This window comes from Pongo pygmaeus, chromosome 22, assembly GCF_028885625.2.
Source record: "Pongo pygmaeus isolate AG05252 chromosome 22, NHGRI_mPonPyg2-v2.0_pri, whole genome shotgun sequence".
NCBI lineage: Eukaryota > Metazoa > Chordata > Mammalia > Primates > Hominidae > Pongo > Pongo pygmaeus.
In genome coordinates this window covers 44,400,944-44,419,236 of record NC_072395.2, presented here as the reverse complement: position 1 = coordinate 44,419,236, position 18,293 = coordinate 44,400,944, and the positions used below count along the sequence as shown (strand labels likewise).

General features: G+C 46.3%; 1 protein-coding gene across 1 annotated transcript in view; it reads left to right on the top strand.

Annotated features, from left to right (window-relative positions):
- The window catches only part of TIAM1 (TIAM Rac1 associated GEF 1), a 485,833-nt gene that overhangs the window by 15,248 nt on the left and 452,292 nt on the right, over positions 1-18,293 (top strand). Inside the window, exons 2-3 of the mRNA XM_054468477.2 lie at positions 14,220-14,356; positions 17,143-17,177. The gene's annotated coding sequence lies outside the window, so the exon portion shown is untranslated. The remainder of the gene's footprint in view (positions 1-14,219; positions 14,357-17,142; positions 17,178-18,293) is intronic.

Here is an 18,293-nt window from a genome sequence, read left to right as displayed (position 1 = left end):
GCGGGAGGATTGCTTGAGCTTAGCAGTTTTGAGACCAGCCTGGGCAACATAGCAAGACCCGGTCTCTAAAAAAAAAATGTAGAGTCTGATCCCACATTTACAAGCTCCTAGTGATCCCGATACTGCAGGCCCTAGGACCACACTTTGCGCAGCAAGATTGAAGGTCAGGATTTCTCTCCAGCCTCAGCTTCCCAGGTACTCCACTCGGGTTCCAGACCATCTCCGTCTGTCTAGACTAGAACACAGTTGTCACACCATGCCTAGCCAGCAGGTGTCATCAGAGTGCTCTGAGAGTCACATCAGATCAGATTTCTAAGGACCCTTGATATGTTTCAAAAAGATTCATGTACAGGAGCTTTAAGAATCTCCCAAGTAAGCATATTCCATAGTTTTGGGTTATAATTTGAACCCCCAAGCAAAGTGACCAGTGAGGGAGACTCTCACTAAGTATTTATTTTTATTTATTTATTTATTTTTTGAGACGGAGTCTCGATCTGTCACCCAGGCTGGAGTGCAGTGGCACCATCTCAGCTCACTGCAACCTCCACCTCTGGGTTCAAGCGATTCTCCTGCCTCAGCCTCCCGAGTAGCTGGGATTACAGGCATCCGCCACCACACCTGGCTAATTTTTGCATTTTTAGTAGAGATGGGGTTTCACCATGTTGGCCAGGATGGTCTGGATCTCCTGACCTCGTGATCTGCCCACCTTGGCCTCCCAAAGTGCTGGGATTACAGGTGTGAGCCACCATGCCTGGCCGAATCTCACTAAGTATTTTTATAACTGTTTTTTTCTTTCTGATTTTAAAATCATCTGTCCATGCCGTACTGTGGAAATTTGGCTCTAGATATTTGTAATAGGTAAGTAGTGCTTTAGCAACTCTTGCTACAGTTCAATCTTCAGACAGCTTTCTCATGCATTTATCTTATTGCTAGAAGAATCTTTGCTATTATTATTATTATTCCCATTTTATAGATGAGAAAACAAAGGCAGAGAGGAGGATGTAGTGATTAGTTCAGTGCAACAAAGATAGAGATGAGATTCAACCTCGAGCTTCTACTTATAAGTCTCTTCTTATCCTAGTGTTTATGGAGAAGGAAAAAGATGGCATTTGGGCTTTCTTTTGCAAAGAAACTTTATTCTTCTTACCCAGATTGAAAGTTAACTAATCTCTATAGGGGATAATGGTCTACACTTTAGGAGTTCCTGGGTTCCTGATCAAAGGCGCTGGGATACTGATAGTTCTCAGCATAAATCCTCCCCAAATAAAATTACACACTTTGAATTGAATATAATGATCTGAGATGCAGGAGTTCTATAAACATTGTATTTATTCATAATAACCAAAGACTCCCTGTCCTACATATGGTATCAAAACCCCCTTACAAATTTTCTGGGGAGATTAGAAATTAGTGAAGAAGTAACTTTTTTTTGTTTTTTTTTTTTGAGACGGAGTCTAGCTCTGTCACCCAGGCTGGAGTGCAGTGGCGTGATCTCGGCTCACCGCAACCTACGCCTCCCGGGTTTAAGTGATTCTCCTGCCTCTGCCTCCTGAATAGCTGGGACTACAGGCATGCATCACCACGCCCAGCTAATTTTTTTTGTATTTTTAGTAGAGACAGGGTTTCACTATGTTGGTCAGGATGGTCTCGATCTCTTGACCTCATGATCCACCCACCTAAGCCTTCCAAAGTGCTGGGATTATAGGCGTGAGCCACTGTGCCCGGCCGTGAAGAGGTAACATTTTGAGTGTATTGAAACAAAGGCTTTCATGGTGCCTGAGTGGAGGGGCATTTAGGGGAGTTGATATGTCATCTTTGAGAACCTGCTGCAGGTTTTGCAACCCCAGGAATCTCCTCTCATGCCCCACACTCATCAGATCTGGAAGAAAGAGATCACTGTCATCATCAAGGCCAAGAAGAGCAGATTTGTGAGCATCCAATCTCAGGGCAGAAGGGGCTGCTGTGGGTGACTGCTAATGCCTCTTCTAGCTCCAGGGACCTCAAGACCATCGACTTCAAGCATTTTGCAAAATGGGTTATATGGGGTATTAATATGGAGAATTGGGGAAAAAATGTTGCTATGGTCAAATACATTTGAGAAACTGGTTGAAATGAAGGCACACACATTTCTTGCTTTCAACAGGGCTTTCTGGAGCAGTTCATGCGCATTTTGAATCTTCAATGAAGGGATGGGGAAATGCGCCCCACTTTCTAGAGATGAGATTAAGGAATCTTTTGTTTTTGGAATATCTGGAGTTTACAGAACACCTTCTGAAAATCCTGATCTAGTTAATGTATTACAGCCAGCTTCATGGGCGTGTGACCTCCATGGTTGCACAGGGCCCCACAGTTGGTTTAATGCTGTGCTGCTGCCTCCAAATTTTGAATACATTTTGAACATAGGGCTCCATATTTTGATTTTGTATTGCGCCCTGCAAATTATGTAGTTGGCCCTGCCTATGGATGCCCTAGAGGAGGAAATGGAGGTCCAGAGAAGACAAGGGTCTTGAGATGGAGTTTCACTCTTGTTGCCCAGGCTGGAGTGCAATGGCATAATCTCAACTCACTGCAACCTCTGCCTCCTGGGTTCAAGCAATTCTCCTGCCTCAGCCTCCTGAGTAGCTGGGATTAACAGCATTCGCCACCAGCCACCACACCTGGCTAATTTTTGTATTTTTAGTAGAGACGGGGTTTCACCATGTTGGCCAGGCTGGTCTTGAACTCCTGACCTCGTGATCCACATGCCTTAGCCTCCCAAAGTGCTGGGATTACAGGCATGAGCCACCTTGCCTGGCCTTATTTTTTATTTTTATTTTTATTTTTTTCCTAAGATGGAGTCTCCGTCTGTTGCCCAGGCTGGAGTGCAGTGGCGCGATCTTGGCTCACTGCAACCTCTGCCTCCCAGGTTCAAGCAATTCTCCTGCCTCAGCCTCCCCAAGTAGCTGGGACTACAGGTGTGCGCCACCATGCCCAGCTAATCTTTGTGTTTTTAGTAGAGACGGGGTTTCACCATGTTGGCCAGGCTAGTCTGGAACTCCTGACCTCAGGTGATCCACCTGCCTTGGCCTCCCAAAGTGCTGGGATTACAGGTATGAGCCACCTTGCCCGGCCCTTTTTTTTTTTTTTCTGAGATGGAGTCTCCCTCTGTTACTCACACTGGACTGCAGTGGCACGATCTTGGCTCACTGCAACCTCCGCCTCCCGGGTTCAAACGATTCTCCTGCCTCAGCCTCCCCAAGTAGCTGGCACTACAGGTGTGCGCCACCATGCCCAGCTAATCTTTGTATTTTTAGTAGAGATGGGGTTTCACCATGATGGCCAGGCTAGTCTCGAACTCCTGACCTGAGGTGATCCGCCCGCCTCGGCTGCCCAAAGTGCTGGGATTACAGGCGTGAGCCACTGCGCCCAGCCAAGAGAAGAGTCTTGATCTAAACACTCCCCAGTCCTCTCCTCCTTTTCGGACTTGGCTTCCTGCCTCTGCTTGCTCTATTCTCTCCTGTCTTCTACTGCAGCCCTTCTTTCCACCACCATCTCTTTTTCTCATTTCCATTTTCTATTCTACTCCTTCTCCCTTTTTATCCTTTCTCTTCCACCTCTAGACATAGGAGATTTTCTCCAGCCCAGTTTTATAAGTCACTAGAATAATGTTCTCTGTGTTTCCTTCGTTCCCTTTTGGGCTTTTAATTATGAGAAGAGCCCGCATACTTTATCATGTGTCCACAGTTTAGAGGATGGCCATTTATATAAAACTGCTGTTGTAATATGGCTGGATGTTATAACTCTGCTCTGGGCATTGCAACATTCCCTAATTTGCATGTGGCCATCCAGGGAGGGAAGACTAGAACATAGTAGAAAGCAGAAAAAGCACATTTCAATGATAATGAAAGCAACACCTTCTGAGGCTAATAATCTCTTCTGTCTAAACTTATTAAATTAATGGTTTGGAGTGAAATGTGGCTGTTACCCTCTTCTTACAGTTAAAGGAAAGAGTCTTCTTAGTGCCCCTCAGCACATCAAGGGAAGAATCAGAGCTAAAGGGGGATAACAGCATTTCTCACCTCTTTCCAGAAAGGATTTATGTATCATAATAAGGCAAGCTTCTCTGCCTGGCTTTTAGAGCCCTCAGAGGCCACCCATCCTGTGCAACCCAGTCTCCATCTTTCTCCTTTACTTTCCATCTTTGTCAAGGTGTTTTTTTGTTTGTTTGTTTGTTTTTTTGTCGGTGATATAAATGCAATTCAAACCACTGTAAGGAAGAAAGAGATGTATTAGTTACCCATATCTGGGCAGCATAAGTAAGGAATGGGAATGGCTTCAGGTAGAGTTGGATTCAGGAAGCCAAATTATGCCATTTAGACCCCTTTCCTGTACCCCTGCTTCTCTGTCATCTCTGCTTTCCTTTGGGCCATATTCTCTGGCCAGATAGCTCCACATGGAGGCCAAGATCATCTCTGACAGCTCTCAGCTTAGCTTTCTTCATGGCTTCTGCTCTAGAGAAAATGTTATTCTCCCAAGAGTTCCATAGGAAAACTGGAGGAGCAATTCCGACAGGCCCAGCCAGGTTCTGACTCACAGCTTTTGAGCCCACCCCTCAACCCATCACAGTAACCCGGAAAATGGCATGCACTCTGGCCTGGGAGGGTTGGCCATGTGCCCACTTGTATGATGCTGCTGGAAGAACTCCAGCTAAATCACATGGGAATGGGTTAATGGGTTCTCCGTGAGAAAGAGGGTTCCTAATACTAGAAGAAAGGGAGGAGATATGTGCCAAATGGACAAAACAATGACAACTCTAGGTGACTGTACCTTCTGTCTTGTTCCTTGCCTCCTCCCCTCCTCCCACACTAGTGATACAGGAGTTAAGAAGAAATTACTGGCCGGACACGGTGGCTCACGCCTGTAACCCCAGCACTTTGGGAGGCCGAGGTGGGTGGATTACATGAGGTTGGGAGTTCGAGACCAGCCTGGCCAACATGGTAAAACCCCATCTCCACTAGAAATACAAAAATTAGCTGGGTGTGGTGGCGGGCGCCTGTAATCCCAGCTACTCTGGAGGCTGAAGCAGGAGAATCGCTTGAACCCAGGAGGCAGAGGTTGCAGTGAGCCGAGATCGCACCATTACACCACAGCCTGGGTGACAAGGTGAGACTCCGTTTCAAAAAAAAAAAAAAAAAAAAAGAAGAAGAAGAAATTACTTAGGCAGATAGTAAGGGCATGGGAGTCCTCCATCATAAGGCTTTTCTATTGATTGATTGATTGAGACAGAGTTTCGCTCTTGTTGCCCAGACTGGAGTGCAATAGCGTGATCTCGGCTCACCACAACCTCCGCCTCACAGGTTCAAGCGATTCTCCTGCCTCAGCCTCCCAAGTAGCTGGGATTACAGGCATGTGCCACAACGCCTGGCTAATTTTGTATTTTTAGTAGAGATGAGGTTTCTCTATGTTAGTCAGACTGGTCTTGAACTCCCGACCTCAGGTAATCCGCTCGCCTCCACCTCCCAAAGGGCTGGGATTACAGGCTTGAGCCTGTACCCCACCCGGCAGGCTTTTCTTTTTAATGAAAAGCAGCCCCAAAGAGCAGCCTGTAAAGTCAAGCTGCAGACATACACAAGCAAGCTGGGAGCTTGCCGGGGGAATGTGGGCAGGAACTAAGGACTAGACTTTTTCAAAATGGCGGCTCCATCTTCTCTTTTCTGTCAGTCATGCGTATTGTAAGGAGCAGACAAGATGGTGCCATCAACTGGAAAGCCCATTTGCATAAGATTAGGGTAGGGGGACGAGCCTTCCCCACTCACTATGTAAATGTCGTACCTGATTGAACCAATCTATGAGCCCTATGTAAATCAGACACCACCTGCTCAAACCGGACTATAAAATTTGGGGCACTCACCACTGCTGCTCCTTTTCTGCTCAGTCCTTTCTGCTCAGAGGCCCTTTCCTCTATGGAGGGAGCTGTTTCTCTTTTTCTTCTCTTCTACCTGTTAAACCTCCGCTCCTAAACTCCTTGTGTGTGTCTGTGTCCTAAATTTTCCTGGAGCGTGACAACAAACCCCAGCGTATATACCCCAGACAACGTAGCCGCTTCGCTAGGGTTACATCTGCCTTGGTCTAACTCTTATCACGTCCCTCCTTCCCCTTTCCCAAATCCCGTCAGGCCATCAACCTGAGCCCACACTAAATGCTCAGAAAGTACTTTATGGACTTTTCTGGGGGCCCGTGGAACACGGGAGAGGTTTCCCGAGGGAGGCAGATCTTTTGTTGAATTGAAATTAGTTGGCTGTATTCTAGTTACCTGTTCTCATCACTCTTCTGTGAGGCTCTGAGTGGTCAAGGCTTTCTGACAGGATCAGATAGAGGAGTTGGTACAAATAAAAGGGGTAGACTGAAAGGTTTCAAGGATGTCTCACGGAACCAAAGGACACAGGAACTAGGATGAGACTCAGACCCAGGATGGCCTCCCATCCTGGACCTCTCTGTGACCGTAGTGCTCTCCTGCTTTCCTCAGCAGGCTGCTATTATAGTCTCATTACTCATCAGTGTGTTCCAGTCAGGACAATGGGGCAATGTGCTCATATTGCCCCAGCCTGCCAGCCTGATATCCTCACCCTTTTTTTCCTAACGTCTGCCATTAGACTACATGCTCTAGGTCTCTTTGCTCAGGTTTTTTCTTTGTTTTTTTGTGACAGAGTCTTGCTCTGACGCCAGACTGGAGTACAGTGGTGCGATCTTGGCTCACTGCAACCTCTGCCTCCAGGGTTCAAGCGATTCTCCTGCCTTAGCCTCCCCAGTAGCTGGGACTACAGGCGCGTGCCACCACGCCCAGCTAATTTTTGTATTTTCAGTAGAGACGGGGTTCCACCATGTTGGCCAGGATGGTCTTGATCTCTTGACCTCACGATCCACCCACCTCGGCCTCCCAAAGTGCTGGGATTACAGGCGTGAGCCACCACGCCCGGCCCTTTGCCCAGGTTTTTGAGAAAGAGAGAATACTTTTGATTACTGACCAGTCAATATATTGCCTCTCCTTGGGCATTCCCCTTTAGGCCAATAATCTACCCATCAGGGTCATGGTTGCCCAGGTCATGGAGCAGGGAGGAGGTCTCAGACGAGGGGCTAGAAAGCACCTCAAAACATACCTCTTAAGGACAGGTGGACCAGCTGTTTCACAAGTTCATCAATTAAAGCTCAGAGAAGCTGACTCACGCAAGCCCTCCCAGCCAGTGAGGGATAAAGGTTGGTCTTCAAATCAGGTGCTCTGACCACTGCTTTCCTACCACTTCTAATGAAGAGGGGATGTCCGAAGCCCTAGGCATGGACTATCTCTCTGAGGGAGCAAGGTTGTGGGGACAGGAGTCCAAGGTAGAGGTTAGGCTCTGGTGAACCCACAGTAGCACTGAATACAGGCACTCAAGTGGAGAGAAGCTGAGTAAAGCCTTTGAATTTGACTGGAAGGGCCTTGTTGATTTTTAAGGAAGCAATTTCAGGAGGGACTAGAAATTGATGGTGGAGTGATAGGGGAAGTGAAGAAAGGATGCCAAGAAATGGAATAAAGGGGAGAAATGCATGATCAGAAACAACAATGGTGAAGCCTTGGTCCATGGTTTGGCATCGCGGATTGTGCTTTTTGCTCCACCATACTATAAGAAATTCTGGGGCCAGGCACTGTGGCTCACACCTCTAACCCCAGCACTTTGGGAGGCCAAAGAGGGCAGATCACCTGAGGTCAGGAGTTTGAGAGCAACCTGACCAACATGGTGAAACCCTGTTTCTATTAAGCTGTTAACTACTAGTGAACTAGTACCTTTACTGAGACAGTGGACATCTACTGTAATGCTTCTGAAAAATATCATTATTTTCCCTGGCTAAAAAAGTTGCTAATATACAAAAGGCTGCTAAAATACAAAAGGCTGTTAAAAATACAAAAAATTAGCCGGGTGTGGTGGCACATACCTGTAATCCCAGCTACTCAGAAGGTTGAGGCAGGAGAATCACATGAGCCTGGGAGGCAGAGGTTGCAGGGAGCCAAGATCATGCCACACTCCAGCCTGGGTGACAGAGCGAGACTCCGTCTCAAATAAATAAATAAATAAATTCCAAAATAGTGCACTGTCCAGTCATTGGGTTAAAAATGAATGGAAGGAGGTCCGCAATTTGCCACCTAAATAAACATTAAGTCTTCAGACTCCGCTATACTTCAGAAAATCTAGGAAGTATGTGTTAAACATGATTTGGGTTGAAAGAGTGCATTTAGGCTGGGCACGGGGGCTCATGCCTGTAATCCCAGCACTTGTGGGAGGCTGAGGCAGGCGAATCACAAGGTCAGGAGTTTGAGACTAGCCTGCCCAATATGGTGAAACTCCTTCTCTACCAAAAATACAAAAGTTAGCTGGGCATGGGGGCAGGCGCATGTAATCCCAGCTACTCGGGAGGCTGAGGCGGGAAAATCGCTTGAACCTGGGAGGCAGAGGTTGCAGTGAGCTGAGATTGCGCCAGTGCACTCCAGCCTAGGTGACAGAGTGAGACTCCATCTCAAAAAAAAAAAAAGAGACAGAGAGAAAGGGTGCATTTAAAGGACTAGAGCTCAAAACAAGTTGCCAGCTCTGTTGAAGAGTTTATTGTTATTGTCTCTTAAGACGGTGTCTCACTTTGTCACCCAGGATGGAGTGCAGTGATATGGTCATGGCTCATTGCAGCCTCGACCTCCTCCTGGGCTTAGGTGATCCTACCACCTCAGCCTCCCAAGTAGCTCAGACTACAGGCACGCACCACCACCTGCGGCTAATGTTTTGTATTTTTTGTAGAGATGGAGTTTTGCCATCTTGCCCAGGCTGGTCTTGAACTCTTGAGCTTAAGACTTCTACCTGCCTCGGCCTCCTGAAATGTTGGGATTACAGGTGTGAGCCACTGAGCCCGGCCTGAAGAGATTATTATTAACACAGTTAACACAGGAAAAGGTTTTTCTAAATTGTAGGGAATTCTCTTTTTTTTTTTTTTTTTTTTGAGACAGAGTCTCACTCTGTTGCCCAGACTGGAGTGTTCTGGGCGATCTTGGCTCACTGCAACCTCTGCCTCCTGAATTTAAGTGATTCTCGTGTCTCAGCCTCCCAAGCAGTTGGGACCACAGGCATGCACCATCACACCCAGCTAAGTTTTTGCAGTTTTAGTAGAGATGAGGTTTCGCCATGTTGGCCAGGCAGGTCTCGAACTCCTGGTCTCAAGTGATCTGCCCACCTCGGCCTCCCAAAGTGCTGGGATTATAGGTGTGAACAACCACGCCTGGCTGAATTCTCTTATTTTTTGTTATTTTAAATGGATTTTGCTCCCCAAACTCTTTATCAATTAGGAATGTTCTCAGTTGTTCATGACAGGAAATATAATTAAAACCAGCTTAGATAATAGTGTACATATATTCCTTTCTCTCAGTAAAAAGGGTGGAAGTAAACATTTCCAGAGATGGTCTGGTAATTGACCATGTTATCCCGTATCCATACTCTCTTTTTCACTTTACTCCTGGTTAGTTGGATTTTCACTTCAGAACTTCATGATGGCTGCCACAACTCTTACGGAAAGGAGGAGAGAGACGCCAGCAAACTCTCTTCTTGTTCCTTTTTAGTAGGGGAAAATAATATTTTTCAGAAGCATTCCAGTAGATGTCCCCTGTCTCAGTAACAATACTAGTTCATTATTAGTTAACAGTCAATGTAGCTGCAAGGGAAGCCAGAAATGTGACTATCTGTCAAGTTGGAATGTGATATCCGTGACAGACTTAGCCCAATCATGATTCATCCCTTGGGGATATGCCTGCATTGGGCAAATTACCACTTGAGCAAAATCCACATTCCATTAGCATGGAAGAAAGAGTGAAGCCACCAAGAATGTCTTTCACAGCCACTGATCTATATTAGGGACACCACTTGAACGGTGAGCCTCCTCACAGTGGAGACAAACAACACTGAAGGATTTGCACATTGCATTGATTGGTTCATGTGCCTGAATCAAACTGACACTGTTAAGCTTTGGAGTAAATCATATTTCAACATATATCACCAGGGGATGCATCAAAACGCCTATTTGTGAAACTTGAATAGCTTGGGTTTGCAGATATAGTGCTCTCTAGCAAAAAGAGTAATGATTTTAAACTGACATTTCTTATGGTTGGTTCATATTAAAGACTCAGATCCATAAGAAACATCCAATTACTCTTTAAAATGTCACAAATGTCGCTGAAGTTGGTTTCTTTACAAATGAAAGTGTTGTTCATGTTTACCAGTGCCAGTTACACAGTGGCTGTGCTGGATGGGGTATATTGCATTGGATTTCTCCTCATTTTCCAATTCATATTCACTACATATCTAGGTATGTGTAATTGAGAGATTATTTTTGGTTTACTAAAAGGTTATCTCATTTGTTGACATTAAAAACAATGGAGAGTTGCCGACAGTGGCTCATGCCTGTAATCATAGCACTTTGGGAGGCCGAGGCAGGCAGATCACCTGAGGTCAGGAGTTTGAGACCAGCCTGGCCAACATGGTGAAACCCTGTCTCTACTAAAAATACAGAAATTAGATGGATGTGGTGGCGCATGCCTATAATCTCAGCTTCCCGGGAGGCTGAGGCAGGAGAATCGCTGAAACCTGGGAGGCAGAGGTTGCAGTGAGCCGAAATTGTGCCATTGCACTCCAGCCTGGGTGACACAGTAAGACTCTATCTCAAACAAACAAAACAACAACAACAAAACAAAAAACAAAGGAGAGTTAACTTAGCAGCCATACTCAAATAATTGAATATTAGTCAAAATCTATTGGTTGCCCAGAAGATGCACACAGGGGCTAGGTAATTCTAGAAGAACGCATCCTGGCTGACTCCCTGATTTTAGCTTGGAACACTCATTTTGGACTTGTGGCTTCCAGAACTTTAAGATGATGTATTTGTGTTGTTTTCAGCCACTACTGTAGTCACTAGTTACAGCAGCAATAGGAAGCAAAGACAGTAGATCAGTCAAGTAGAAACAAAATTCAAAATAATATTTATCAGACAATCAAGATAAATGTAGTGTTCTGTGCTCAACCACTTGGTGCCATGTGACCTACTTTTAAGAAACACCTGTGAGTTCTGTTTTCTATATATTTTCTCTTATGATTAGAACCAGTGTTTATTACATGAAACACTTTTTTTTTTTTTTTCGACAGAAAGGATTATTTTGGGCGGGGCACAGTGGCTCATTCCTGTAATCCCAGCACTTTGGGGGGCTGAGGCAGGCAGATCACCTGAGGTCAGGGGTTCAAGACCAGCCTGACCAACCAACATGATGAAACCCAGTCTTTACTAAAAATACAAAAATTAGCCTGACGTGGTGGCAGTCGCCTGTAGTCCCAGCTACTCGAGAGGCTGAGGTGGGAGAATCGCTTGAATCCGGGAGGCAGAGGTTGCAGGTTGCAGTGAGCCGAGATCACACCACTGCACTCCAGCCTGGGTGACAGAGCGAGAGTCCGTCTCAAAAAAAAAAGAGAGAGAGAGAGAGGATTATTTTGTCCTGTATTAGCTGGCTCCTTTTTTTTTTGAAAGATAGGGTCTTATTCTGTCACCCAGACTGGAATGCAGTGGTACAATCCTAGATCACAGCAGCCCTGAATCCTGGGCTCATCTGATCCTCCCGCCTCAGCCTCCTGATTAGCTAGGACTACAGGCATTCACCACCATGCTGAGTTCATTTTTATATTTTTTTGTAGAGATGGGGTTTTGCTCTGTTGCCCAGGCTGGTGTCGAACTCTTGAGCTCAAGTGATCCTCCCACCCCAGCCTCTTGAGCTGCAGGGATTACAGGTGTGAACCACCACACCCAGTCTAGCTGGCTATTAAAAATGAATTACAATAATGTCCAAGTTCTGCATTTTCAGTCAGGAATTATCTTGGAGTAATGAATGAGGGGAAGGAAAAGTCACTCATCTTTTAGATTTCCATCAGCTGGTCAGAGAAATGACACAGGAATGAGAAGTAAATACAGGAGAAAATGCCTGGCTAGCTGTGGTTTGCTACACTTTTCAGCTACCAGCTTATACGTTAGAATACTGAGGCTTGACTGATCGTTGCAATAACAGGGCCTGGAATGTTGCTTCTTACATACCAAGAGTTTTGAGAGGATAAAAGCAGCACTTGTTTTAGGTTGGGAAAAATTAACTTACATGCTGAAAGGAATGAATAATGTAGCTATTGAAGGGCACCTATAGACGGTAGCGGAGTCACAGCCATGGATTAATGCGGGATATGTGGAGGGCAGTCAGAAAGGGCTCCTTTCCCAAACAGAGGAGGTCTCTGCCCTGAGGCTCCAGGCACTGCACTCCTGCACCCTGCCTTGGGCCCTTCTCTTTTTTGATACAAATCTTCATAACCATTGTTCTCCTTTACTCACAGGCTTTTAAATGAAACCCTTGGAAGTCTCAATAATGTATTTTTCCCATTCTTTTTTTTTTTTAAAGAAACGCCTCTGAGAAGAGAGGACACTTTTTCCACGACGCTTTGCTAACCAACCAAAGAATTCAATTCAATTCAGCAGTTACTGAACTAAAAAAAACAGGAAGAAACCCGAAGGGAAGGGGTATCTATATAGCTCCAAATACTCAGCTGTGGTGTCTTTCTTCTTTTTCTTCTTTCCTCCTCCTCCTTCTTCTGCTTTTTTTTTTTTTTTTTTTTAGACAGAGTAGTTTCACTCTTGTTGCCCAGGCTGGAGTGCAATGGCGTGATCTTGGCTTACTGCAACCTCCACCTCCTGGGTTCAAGCGATTCTCCTGCCTCAGCCTCCTGAGTAGCTGGGATTACAGGCATGCACCACCACACCCGGCTAATTTTGTATTTTTAGTAGAGACGGGGTTTCTCTATGTTGGTCAGGCTGGTCTCCAACTCCCGACCTCAGGTGATCCGACCACCTCGGCCTCCCAAAGTGCTCGGATTACAGGAGTGAGCCACTGTGCCCAGCCTATTCTTCTATTTATTTATTTATTTTGAGACAGGGTCTCGCTCTGTTGTCCACACGGGAGTGCAGTGGCACTATCATAGCTCACTGCAGCCTTGACTTTCGGGCTCCAGCAGTCCTCCCACCTCAGCCCCCCAAGTAGCTGGGCCCACAGGTGCACACCACCACATCTGGCTAATTTTTCTATTTTTGGTAGAAACGGGGTTTCACCATATTGCCCAGGCTGGTCTCAAACTCCCTAGGCTCAAGGGATTCACCCGCCTCGGCCTCCAAAAGTGCTGGGATTACAGGTGTGAGCCGCCACGCCCAGACTGCATGCTTATTCTTTACAGCATGTGGAAGACACGGGTGGGGTGTTGGGTACTTGTTATGGCTTGAATTGTGTCCCCTCAAAATTCATCCGTTGAAGCCCTAACCCCCAGTTCCTCATAATGTGGCTGTATTTGGAGATAAGCCTTTTATTTATTTATTTGAGATGGAGTCTTGCTCTGTGGCCAGGCTGGGGTGCAGTGGCGCAATCTTAACTCACTGCAACCTCTGCCTCCCTGGTTTAAGGGATTCTCCTGCCTCAGCCTCCCAAGTAGCTGGGACTACAGGCATGCGCCACCACATTTTTTGTATTTTTGTATTTTTAGTAGAGACGGGGTTTCACCAGGATGGTCTCAATTTCCTGACCTCGTGATCCGCCCACCTCGGCCTCCCAAAGTGCTGGGATTACAGGCGTGAGCCACCACGCTTGGCCGGAGATAAGCCTTTTAAAGAGGTGATTCAGTGAAAATGAGGCCATGATGGTGGGCCCTAATCCAATCTGACTGGTGTCCTTATAAGAAGAGGAAGTTTGGACATAGAGAGACACCTGGCCACGTGAGGACACTGCGAGAAGGCGAGAAGGCCTCTCTTCTTGGCTGGCAAGAAGAGAGGCCTTGGGAGAAACCAAATCTGCTGGCACCTTAATCTTGAACTTCTAGTCTCCAGAACTGGGAGACAGTGAATGTCTGTTGTTTAAGCCACGCGGTCTAAGGTATTCTGTTATGGTAGCCTGCAGCAAGTAATATAGTACTTAACCAGTAAACTCAAACCTCAACAGTGAGATTCAGTCTAAAAAAAAAATTAAAAGGCATACTAGGATTCTCTTCCTAGAGCCCCCAAAAGTCTCCTGAAATCAACTTGTCCATCATCTCATATCCACCCCACCCCATTCCCCAAACGAGAACAAACAAATCCTACTGATCTCTTCTTTGGTTTCCCAGGCAGGCAGTTCTTAGCCTTACCATCTAAGGACCCCGCTGTTGGGCACGATCATCGGGAGGACACTGCTGATGTGGGAAACTGAAGAAAGCGCCCACCACATCAGCCCCTACACAGCGCTGAGCTGCCTGGCCTGGCAGTATGTTGGTTCTTGCTTTCCCTGCTGACCCTCCTCTATCACCGTCTGTGTCTACAGTGCATCTCTATATTTCTCCTTTCCTTCAGCCCCAGTCTGTTACATTGTACAAAACAGGCAGTTTTAAATGTTTGTTAAATCACCACACATCTCTAATCAGTGCACATTCTGTACCTTCTAAAGAAGGCTCAGGGTGCGGTGTGTCACACCTGTCATCCCAGCACTTTGGGAGATGGAGGTGGGAGGACTGCTTGAGCACAGGAGTTCAAGACCAGCCTGGGGAATCTAATGTGACCTCCCTTTCTACAAAAAAATTAAAAAATTAGCCAGGCTTGGTAGCTCCTGCCTGTAGTCCCAGCTACTCAGGAGGTTGAGGTGGGAGGATCACTTGAACCTGGGAAGTTAAGGCTGCAGTGAGCCGTGATCATGCCACTGCACTCCAGCCTGGGTGACAGAGCGAGACCCTGTCCTAAATCTAAAATCTAAAATAAAGGAGGCTCAGGGAGCAGCAGAGGCCTGTGGAGAAATGGGGTACAGAGTCATTCTGAAGAGAGATCCAGAAACTGCTTCAGCATTTATCAGATGAAAGGTAAGGGGGGAGGTTAAGTCAAAGCTGCCTCCCATTCTTCCAGCCTAGGCAGTACCTCGTTAGCTGGCAAGGCTAAGAACTGCCTGCCTGGGAAACGAAAGAAGAGATCAGTGGGATTTGTTTGTTCTTGTTTGGGGAATGGGGTGGGGTGAATATGATGAGATTATGGACAGGTTGATTTCAGGAGACTTTTGGGGGCTCTAGAGAGAGAATCCTAGTACGCTTTTTTTTTTTTTTTTTTTTTTTTTTGAGACTGAGTCTTACTCTGTCGCCCAGGCTGGAGTGCAGTGGTGCAATCTCGGCTCACTGTAACCTCTGCCTCCCAGGTTCAAGCGATTCTCCTGCCTCAGCCTCCTGAGTAGCCGGGACACAGGTGTCCATCACCATGCCCTGCTAATTTTTGTATTTTTTGCAGAGATGAGGTTTCACTATGTTGGTCAGGCTGGTCTCAAGCTCCTGACCTCAAGTGATCTGCCCACCTTGGCCTCCCAAAGTGCTAGGATTTGGGAGGCCACCACACCTGGCCTTAGTATGCCTTTTGACAGTGAGTCTGGCTTTTTGTAGATGAGCCAGGGATCCATAGTGTCTCTAACACAGGCCGGGTACTAAGTTCTTTACTGCATCAACTCATTCCATCCCTATAACATCCCTATCAGAAGTACACTATTATAAGCCTAATTTTTTTTTTTTTTTTTTTGAGACGGAGTCTCTGTCTCCCAGGCTGGAGTGCAGTGGCTGTGATCTCGGCTCACTGCAAGCTCCGCCTCCCGGGTTCACGCCATTCTCCTGCCTCAACCTCCCGAGTAGCTGGGACTATAGGCGCCAGCCACCACACCCGGCTAATTTTTTTTTTTTTTTAATACTTTTAGTGGAGACGGGGTTTCACCATGTGAGCCAGGATTGTCTCGATCTCCTGATCTCGTGATCCGCCCGCCTCGGCCTCCCAAAGTGCTGGGATTACAGGCGTGAGCTACCGTGCCCGGCCTGTGAGCCTCATTTTACAGATGAGGGCAATGAAGCACAGAGATGTTAACTAACTTGCCAAGGTCACACAGCTGGTAAGGGACAGAAGAAAGGTCTGATTTAGGGCAGAGTCTGCTTTTTAATCACCAGGCTCTTTGCCTTTAACTACTGCTTCTTTAGGGAGAGGGAGAGAAGGAGAGAGGTTGGGGTAGGGGAGAGAGAGAGAGAGAAAGAGAGAGAGAGAGAGAGAAAGGGCAATAACTCCATATGGATAGAAACTGAAGCTGTCACCTTACTCCCAAGAAGAGAGGCACATTTCTGTGGCTCCACTGTCCCAGTTTGCCTGCCTGTGGAGAGCAGTGTCTCTAAGCCTAGTGATTGTTTTGCTGAGGCAGTGTGGCTACATTCCAGCCTTTTCCATGTCATTCTGTTAGGCTGGAGGAGCGATGACACTTCTACAGGATAGAGAGTTAACACATGGTTTGAGGCAGGTGGAGCTGCAGGTACATGCCCTGTGTGTCCATGCATATGCCTTGTCCGGGTGCTGGAGGAGGTGGGAAAGGGGCAGCTTCAACTCTCACCTCACGGTAGTTGGGGGCAGGAATATTGAACCTTGTGTGTCAGTGAAGAGAAAGCCCATTAGGCCAAGATCTGCAACATCATCATAGAAACCCACCCCATGTAGTAGTTACAGTTTGTTAAGAGGAGCTTTTGTTCTGTCCCATGCTGATGAATTAATCATCAGGCAGGAGTGCAGAAGCAGAAAAAATGAAAACAAATTGGTTTTCTTTTGGAGACCCATGGGTCCCTTCCCAGTGAAAGTTCTTTCCTCTGAAAATACATTTTGAGGGTGTTTTTGTTTTTTTTGGTTGTTTGTTTGTCCCTTTGCCTTGAAGTTTCTGAAATATTCCATAGCACTGTCCCTGCCAATTCTGCAGAAGTGTTGCTGTTGCTTAGAGCCTGTTCGCAGCCAAGTGGGAGAGTTTCTCCATAAACTGCCATTTCAGTGAAAACACAGAAAATAAAATGCAATAAAGCAAATTACAAAGAAGGGGCACTGCTTAGCTCTGTGAATGTAGTGTGGCCTGATTTGCCCAGCCCTGCCTCTCTGACCTTGAGTTTATCTGTATTAGTTGGATATGCTAGTTTGCATATTGAGGCTTCCTTGGTCTCTTCTTTATGACTGAAGACCTATCATTGCTGGGAAAATATCCTGACTTCTTGATTTCTTTTCTAGGTCCTTTCACCCGACTCCCAAAAATCTGTCCTCAGGTAAGAAAGCCTTGATTAAACAAATTCCTTTACCAAGCAATTGTTTTTAATATTGCTATTCTTCCCAGGTGGTTTTGCATTTTCAAAGAAGTGATGATGTGGCTTGGCTCGGTGGCTAACGCCTGTAATCCTAGCACTTTGGGGGGCCGAGGTGGGCAGATCACTTGAGGCCATGAGTTTGAGACCAGCCTGGCCAACACAGTGAAACGCTATCCCTACGAAAAAAAAAAAAAAAAATTAGCTGGGCATGATGGCGCGTGCCTGTAGTTCCTGCTACTTGGGAGGCTGAGGCAGGAGAATCGCTTGAACCCAGGAGGTGGAGGTTGCAGTGAGCTGAGATCACACCACTGCACTCCAGCCTGGGCAACAGAGTGAGACCCTGTCTCAAAAACAAAAACAAACAAACAAAAAACCCCAAAGTGTCCGGGTGTGGTGGCTCACACCAGTAATCCTAGCACTTTGGGAGGCCGAGGTGGGCGGATCAGCTGAGCTCAGGAGTTCAAGACCAGCCTGGGCCACATGGTGAAACCCCATCTCTACTAAAAGTGCAAAAAATTAGCTGGGCATGGTGGCATGCGCCTGTAATCCCAGCTACTTGAGAGGCTGAGGCAGGAGAACCGCTTGAACCCGGGAGGCAGAAGTTGCAGTGAGTCGAGGTCCACCATTGCACTCCAGCCTGGGTGACAGAGCAAGACCCTGTTTCATTATAAATAAATAAATAAACAAACAAACAAACAAACAAACTCCAAAGAAGTTATGATGTACTTCTCAAACTTTATACACGGATATATCACCTGAGTGTTAAGACGTAGATTTGAGTTCAGTGTCTGGCTTGGTGTCTGGGATTGTGTTTGACACCAGGCGATGCCACTGCTGCTGATCTGCAGACTACACTTTGGGTAGCAAGTCTGCAGAGGAATATTGAATGGTTATGGGAAAAACTATTGGGATGTGTATTAGGGTTCTCCAAAAAAAAAACAGAACCAACAGAAGACATACACGTCTTATTATATATATACACGTCTATATATGTCTATATATATAATGTCAACCAAAATTAAGACTGAAATAATTTGATAAAGGCCTCTTGGAAGCCAAATGTGAAGACTGATGATG